Raw genomic sequence first — 8,727 nt, forward strand, 5'->3', positions numbered from 1 at the left:
GCAGACAGGTTGCATGGGTTTATTCTCTTTTGTGTAATCAAATTAATTATGATTTTACACAAATTGGGTGGATATATTGTTCTCATAATCATATTCTCGTATTTTGAAAATGAAATCCATTTTTGCCTATCTTGCAGTGAACTGCATTTCTTTATCAAGCAAAGAAGAGCTGTACATTTCGCATGGCTTTCTGGAGCCGGTATCTATCATGGTGGCCTAAATTTTGGAGCACAGCATAGGTAGGAGATGACTCTCAAGTCTCATCACTTTTGCTTCCTTTTGTGAACAGAACAATAGGCATAAATTCTGGAATTTATTGTTTACTAGGCTCTACTTCTTTGGTTCTCTCTTGAAAAAATGTCTGAATTTCATTTTCTGCTTCTCCTAGGAAACAAGGTTAAGGCACGTCTTTCTGTGCAGCGCACACACAGACAGGCGGGGGAGCTTCGAAATCGAGAGAGAGAGAGAACTTCAAAATCAAAATCGAAATCGTCAATCGCTCAGAGATTGGATCTGAGATGAATCCCCAACCGCTCTGAGATTGGATCTGAGATAAATCACCAATCGCTCTGAGATTGGATCAAACGGGGCTGAAGAAGGTTGATTCGATCGGTTGAGAGAGATTAGGGTTTAGAGAGGGTTGTGAGAGAGAGAGTGAGAGTGAGATCGATCCAGAGAGTGAGTGAGAGAGTAAGCGAGTGTTTTGGGTCATTGACCCAAAATAAGACATCTGAAGAGAGAGAGAGAGAGAGAGCGCGCGTGGGAAAGTTGTACATTTGCGCGTGGGAGAGTTGGACATTTGGAGGCGCTTTAACACGCCCTCTCTTATGAAAACGGTACCGTTTTATTTTTAAAAAAATGTGGCGCTTATCAAACGTGGTTAAATATTGAAAAAGATGACATTTAAAAAAACGTCGTTAAATGAACGTCGTTAAATCTCATTTTTCTTATAGTGACATCACATCTTTATATCTTCCCAAGCCCGATTTGAAACCGATTTGAAAAATAATTATAAATTCCAAACCTACCTATCGGGTTATATGTTAAATTTTTTTTTAAAGCATTCTAAAATTAAATTCAATCACACATATATTTCTTAAATAAATATATTGACATCATTATAAATTGAAAGATTTTGTGTATAAATTGAAAGATTTCTTAAATAAATTCAATCACAAATCACCATAAATATGAGTTTCAATAACATCAATAAATATAAAGTTTAAATCTCAACAAAAAAAAATATTTTTTTTAATGTATTATAAATAACTAATTAATTGATTCATTTAATAGCAGGCTGGGCTGGATTGAAAGTATAAATTTTAAGTCAAACCCATTAATATTTCAGGCTAAAAATGTTAACCTAGCCCGACTCTATGAGCTAAAACAACCTTCCTAAGCCCTAGAAAAAAAGACTGGATTGGGAGGGCTAGGCGAGTCAATGGGCTGATATCTATCCTAGCTGGGATAGACTTCAAACATTATCTTTAAGGCCTTGTTTGAAAAGTAAGATTTTTAATTAAAAAATCATTACAAATTATAAAATCATTCCCTCTATTTTTTTTTATTTTTTCTTTTATAAAAAATTAAAAAATTACTAAAAATATCAATTCCCAAACAAGCTATAGTGTGTCATAATTATATTAATGGGCTTTGAAAAGGGGATGGCTTCCACGGGCTGGAGGGTACTGTTGGGCCTGTGGGGGCTCATTATAGATCTCGTTTTAATAATCTGAATCGTTCAATGTGTAGAACTAGTCGAGTACTATATTTTCATAAAAATCACTTTGATTGAATATTGATAGTTACGTGATCAAATTAGTTTTGTATGAAAAAAATAGACAATGAAAAAATAAACAGTTGATAAAAATCTACTCTGATAAAATAGATATCGATATTTGATCAATGTCATCACAAACGAAAGGAAGCCACTCCCCTTTGAAAATTGTCATCCCGACTCTACTTACCTAAACTGCAATTTCTAACCTTCAAAATCATAGGCCGCCTTAGAGTCGAAGTCTACTTCTTCTATTAAAAAAAAGAAACTACGTGTAAATGTGAGAAGGGAAAAATAATTATCAATATATAGAGAGGTGTAAGTGACATTTATATCTTCATAATCTTTTATTTACACTTCATTATAAATATACTTGCACCTCTCATATATTTGTATTTTTTTTTTCATTCTTCTACGGTTAGGTGTCGAGCCTTCTGGTTTATTGGTAAAAATGACAGTGGTAGTACATTAGGGCCTACTTGCAGGCACTCACCTAGAGATTCATAGAGCCTGTATTCATGTAACATATATGGTTTAAAATGGAAATGATTTTATATTTGTTGTTGCATCTCAGCATTGCATGCTTTATAAAAAGCGAGATAAACTATTTTATCATAAGCATGGCATGAGCATACTCCTCCTTAGTCTTGTCATGGTTCATATGTTGTGTATTATATCTCTACCGGACTATGACTCACCCTATAAGGGAAACCATTTCAGATACAGGTGTTATGTCTCTGCCAAGGCATTGACTTGGGAGGACTCAGAGTTGAGACTTCATTTTTGTTTTATTGTTATTTTTTGAATGTAAGCCCAGGGCTGTATTTGTGTTGAGTTGAAACTCCATTTTGTATAACCAAGAATGTTCTTGGATAAATTTGTAAGCTTGTAGAGCACTTATTATCTGTTTCGCTTTCCATTTCATACTGGTTGTAAAATGTATGCTTTGGATTGGAACTGGGGCATTGAGATATGAATAACATGTATTTGGCATTTGGGATTTAATGGAAATGGATGTATGGAATAATTAGCTATATATGTGTGTTTGTCTATCAGGTGGGTTTTGTAGTATAAATAGATATACCCTGCCTAATTTTCAGGGTGTTACAATACCTTTATAAAAACCAACTTTCTGGATCCATCCCTCATCAAGTTGGAATGTTAAGGTCTCTTATTGAATTTGATTTGTCAGAAAACAATCTCACAGGTTTAGTCCCTACTTCTATAGGGAACTTGGCCACCTTAACCATTTTACACCTTTTCAAAAACCATCTTTCTGGACCCATCCCTCAAGTAGTTGGAATGCTAAGGTCTCTAATTGACCTTGATTTGTTAGAAAACAATTTCACAGGTTTGGTCCCTACTTCTATAGGGAACTTGGCCACCTTAACCGTTTTACACCTTTTCAAAAACCCTCTTTCTAGACCCATCCCTCAAAAAGTTGGAATGCTAAGGTCTCTAATTGAACTTGAATTGTCAACAAACAATCTCACTGGTTCCATCCCTACTTTTATATGTAACTTGGCCAACTTTACCATTTTACACCTTTTTAAAAACCATATTTCTGGATCTATACCTCAAGAAGTTGGAATGCTAAGGTCTCTTCTCTATTATCCCTAAAGCAAATGTCTTTTAAAAAATATCTGACAAAATTAATTTTTTGTATAAATAATCTTTATCGCGAGGCTTACAAGGTAAATAGTTCGAATCATCAATGTGAATCCAAATTAAAATCCACAAATAAATATGAAAAAATATAGAGAGATGAAGTATGGAGACCAGCTCATGTTGGTATTTTTTTTCATAATAATACTATAAACATATATAAAATTAAATTAAATAGAAATGATAAAATAATTTTTTTTTATATTAAAAAATGAAATACATAATAAACTACAGAACTAAAAATACATAAATGAAATAGATTACATATGTTACAAGATGGATTCACATGAATATATAAAATAATATACAATAAATAGTTTAAATTTAAAACTTTGAAAAACAAAAGATTAGGGATACAAATCGAAATCTATGGTATACATAGTTCCTTTAAAACAGATTTGCCACCTCACTGATTTTGATAGAGGTACATCGACATCTGTCTCCTAAAATATGATGATCGAAATCAATTAGAGCAGAAGCATCTTCTAAATACTTTCAACGAACTTGACAATGGCAGCACTCCCTCTCTAACAAGAACCAAAGAAGAGACTAACAAAAAGAAAATAGGAAATTTTTTCTTTTGTATCAAAATTATCTTCAACTTTATTATCTCAAAACACCATCTTATTTTGTATCTAAAAAATCTTTTCAAAATCATCCTACTATGTTAAAGGAGAAATGCCTTTGTTTATACAAGTAGAGGAGTCTTAACCATAAAGGCTATTATCATAGGGCTATCAAATATCGTTAACCAAGGCCATCAACTCTAACCATTAGAGTTAGAGTTAGAATGTGAAAAACTCATGGCCATTAATTTGGTCATCAACTCCATCATCGAAAGATGAGAGTTGCAAAAGTCCAAGATTCCCATGTATATGCAAATAAGTGTGTATATTTGAATAATTCAAACAGATGGGTCACAAAGCGGATACTGATGTTGGATCACAACCCGATCCAAACTCAATTACAAACACATGCATAAGTTAAGCCTAATACAACACAACCTAGTCCAAGCTCAAAACTAAATCCAAGTCCAAATTCAAGACCAAACCCAGCACATACACAAGCATAAGCCTAAGCACAGTTCAAACCAAACCAAGACCAAGTCCAAATCTAAGTCTAACTTTTATTGATGCCCACTTTATGAGACAATTCTCATTCACAATCTAATAGTTTTGACTCATTATTTTTGTATTGAAACCTTCTCACTTAAGAAAATATAAAATCACTTAAATCTACCTCAATGGACAGTTGAGTCCCACTTTAATTTCACATTAAAGTTGCCAAAAAATCATTCAGTGTGTTTGGTTTCAATTTTTTGGATTCTATGTTCTGGAAATTGAGTTTTTTTTATTTTTTATTTTTCATTTTTTTTATTTTTATTTTTAGTGAATATTTTTAAAATTTTAAGCATTTTTTTTACTCTTTTATATGCACCTTACTTAGATGTATTTAAAAAATAAAATATTTGTAAAAAAAATATTTTAAAAAATCAATAAATACACAAGAATATGACAAATGTACTGAATTCTCATATTTTTTTTTTGTATTTTTGATATTTAATGATTTTTCTAAAGTTTTGTTTTCATAAATATTATACTTTTTAAGTATATTTACGTTAAGTGTATCTAAAAATTAAAAAAAATCAATAAAAATAAAAAAACACACAAAAAATAAAAAATTTCAAATTTTAAAAAAGTGAATCATGAAAATTCAAACCAAACAAACTAATTATTTTTCAACAACTCATTTCCCTTCATAATCCACCCTTAGGGTTGTATTGAGAAGATACCTAAAAGCTAATTTTTTACCTTTTTTTTTAAAAAAAATGTGAAAGATAACATGTGACTCAAAATTAGTAGGCTTCATTTGGGAAGTCATGGTTTGGGTTTTTTTGGCTATTTTAGCCACAAAAAACAAAATAGGCTATTTTAGCCATAACAAACAAGACATCACATCCAACCCATAATCATTACATTCTTCTCTCACAAAAAAACTCAAAAAAGCCAAAAAGTCAAAAAGCCCTTCCCAAACTAAGCTTTTAAGCCCAGGCTAAAATAGCCAAAAAAGTCAAAAAGCCAAAAAGCCAACCCACTTTCCAAACGGAGGCTTAAAAGGTGAAGAATGACTTTTAATCATCTTTTCAAAATAGTTTAATGAAAATTCTCAATAAGTGCTTGTTTTGGTACACTACAATAGCGTACTTTTTTTTTTATTTTATAAATTATGACCTCGTTTGGGAAGCAAAAGTTGAGATTTTTTTTAGTTATTTTAGTCACAAAAAGTAAAATAAGTTTTTTTGTTCAATAAGACAAAACATTATATTCAACCCATAATCATTATATTATTTTTTTCACAAAAAAGTCAAAACAGCCTAAAATCATTCACAAATCAGACTTTTTAGTCCCAAATTAAAATAGTAAAAAAAAATTAAAAAGTTAAAAAGTCAACACACTTTCCAAACAAATCCTTCGCCTTTCTATTTTTTTTTTTTACATATTTTTTTATAAAAAATAAAAAAATACATTTATTTAAATAATTCCTAAATTCAATTTCAAAAGCTTAATGCGACTAGAGAAACAGGGATATGTCACTGTTACTCGAGGCTTTTCCCAATATAAGCCATTTTTGTATTGTATTTCCAAAACTAGGCCAACTTCTGACGTAATTCCAAAACTAAGTTAAAGCGCCATTACTATTCGCGCTTTTACTGTTAGGACCGCAAAAGTAGATGAACAGTAAAATCGCTATTACAAATAGCGCTTTTGATTAATAAGTCGCTATTACAAATAGCACTTCTAGTGTTTGTTTGGCTGTGGATAAAAACGCTTTTCCTAACAGCGCTTTTTTCAAAATTGCCAAAAAACGCTATTCGTAATAGCGATTTTAAGAAAAAATTTTCCCCGCAAAAAACGCTATCTCTAATAGCGATTTCAGTTCAAATTTTGTTGCCAAAAAAATGCTATTTGTAATAGCGATTTCATTTAAATGAAATCGCTTTTTAGATCAGCGTTTTCAAAGTCCTCATATATACGAACAAACCCCCCCCTCATTTGCATACGTTTTGCAGATTTTCAGACTTAGGTTTTTTGGCTCTCTGCTCTCTGCTCTCTCGCTCGGTCTCTGCTCTCGCTCGCTCTCTCTCTCTCTGCTCTCGCTCCTCCATCTCAGCTCGCTCTCGCTCTCTGTCTCTGCTCTCTCTCTCTCTCCGTGGTATGACATTAACCCTAATTTTTATGTATTTAGTTTTTGTGTTTGTAAATGTGTTGTATTTTTTTTTGTCAATGTTAGGGTTTTACTTGTGAATTATTAAATGTGTTAGGGTTTTTATCATTGAGGTTATGAAATTAGGGTTTGGAATTTTTTGGCATACGGGTTAGGGTTTTTCTGTCAATGTTAGGGTTTTTAAATGAATTTGAATTTTTTGGAATCATGGTTAGTTTTTGAATTTTTTTGAATTTTTTATTGGTTTATCAAAATAAAGTATTTTTAATTTGAAACATATACTGTCATTATATAATTTTAAATAAAGTATTTTTATTTATTTGGTTTTTTATTTTTTGGAATAAATTGAAATGCTTTATTTTTTTTGTAATATTATAGCATCAATGGATTTTATTTTTTTGGTTCTAATATTATAAAATTAATAGATTAAAATCTAATTGTAAGTGAAATTCAACAATCTATTTCAAAGAATTGTTTCAAGTTAAATGAGCTTCCAAATAAAGAAAGTAATATTATTTATATGATTTATAAATTTATATTTTATTTATAATGAAATATTAATGCTTTTTGTTTTTTTATTCAAGAGGATACTATCATTTTATTTTTTTATATTTTTTTTTATAAATTAGTTAATTTCATTATTTCAAATGTGAGAACATTTTTGTCTATGTACAAAAATATCTAAGTTTCATCATATTTATTTCTATTTATGTTTTACATTCTCCTATACAAATGAAGATAGTTAAAATAGAAATCAAAGCATGTAAATGTCATTAATTTGGGAGAAATTGTAGAGGTCAAGACTCGAGACCTGCATTGTGATACCCAAGAGACAAAGGATCCATGTTTCTTTGGGACTATTTAGGGGTTTTCTTTATTGGGTTTTGAATGTGTTAGGATCACATATGGATGACCTACCCCAAAAAACAAATTAAATTAAAATGTAAAAAAAAAAAATAGGAAAGTTTTGTCACATATGTATACTCTGATTAATTTAAGGCAGAGAGAATTACATGGAGGATCAAAATATTTTACTTAATTATATATCCTCATCTCTTGAAAACGTGATAAGATTCACTAAATGCTAGATTTAATATAATTTGATCATCTCAAAATTTCATGGACCGTTACAACAAAACCAAAATATTAATAGGGCTACCCAAAAATAAAATAAAAAATAAAATGAACATAAACAAATTTCAAGGTTTCAAGTCAAAGAAAGGGCACAACAACTCAATCTGGCTTTGCTCCCGTTTGGGATATTAGTTTGGGCTAAAATAGTCATATAAGATAAAATAAGTTATTTTATTCATATAAGACAAAATGTTACATCTAAATCATAATTATTTTATTTTTTCTCTCATAAAAGTCAAAAAAACCTATCACTAACGACATTTTTTAGCCCCAAATTAAATAGTCAAAAAATCGACTCATATCCAAACAAACCCTTTGGTTACACCAAATTCAGATCTCAATCTTGATTTTTTTGTTGGAATGCAGTAAATGACAACACCCTAAGATTATGTTTCTTTATCTTGACAAAAAGAAAATGAGGTGAATTTATTTATTTCTCTTGGTAAATCCAAGGCTCGGGTACAACATTAAATAACCACATTAACTTAATTCACAAGTCTTTTAATAGGTGTACCAAAAACTTGAAATCAAATCTAACCTTCAGCCGAAAAAAAAGAAAAAAAGAGAGTATTTTTTTCTCTTTTTACAATCAATTCTGCAATGATAAATCTAATACAACTTTGATTAAGAAAGTGTCTCATTTGTCAGGTCAATCAATCTCTTAAAACTGAGTTGGAATTAAGAGAAAGAAAAATGTGAGTAAAATAAAATCTAATTTTTTCTTCTATTTTCTTTTCTTTTCTTTTCTTTTCTTTTTTTTTCTTATTTTATTTTATTTTTAATCTGTGTTCAAAGTTATGATTCAAACACAATCATAATCAAGTCAAATGAAGGGAATTCATGAACAAGTGAAAGAGCTACTCATCATTATGCAAAATCATAGACTGGATTTCTATTGGGCAATTAGCTAATTTAGCTGTAATATA

The sequence above is a fragment of the Camellia sinensis genome, chromosome 13 (genome assembly GCF_055761805.1).
Source record: "Camellia sinensis isolate YWXY chromosome 13, ASM5576180v1, whole genome shotgun sequence".
Taxonomy (NCBI): Eukaryota; Viridiplantae; Streptophyta; class Magnoliopsida; order Ericales; family Theaceae; genus Camellia; species Camellia sinensis.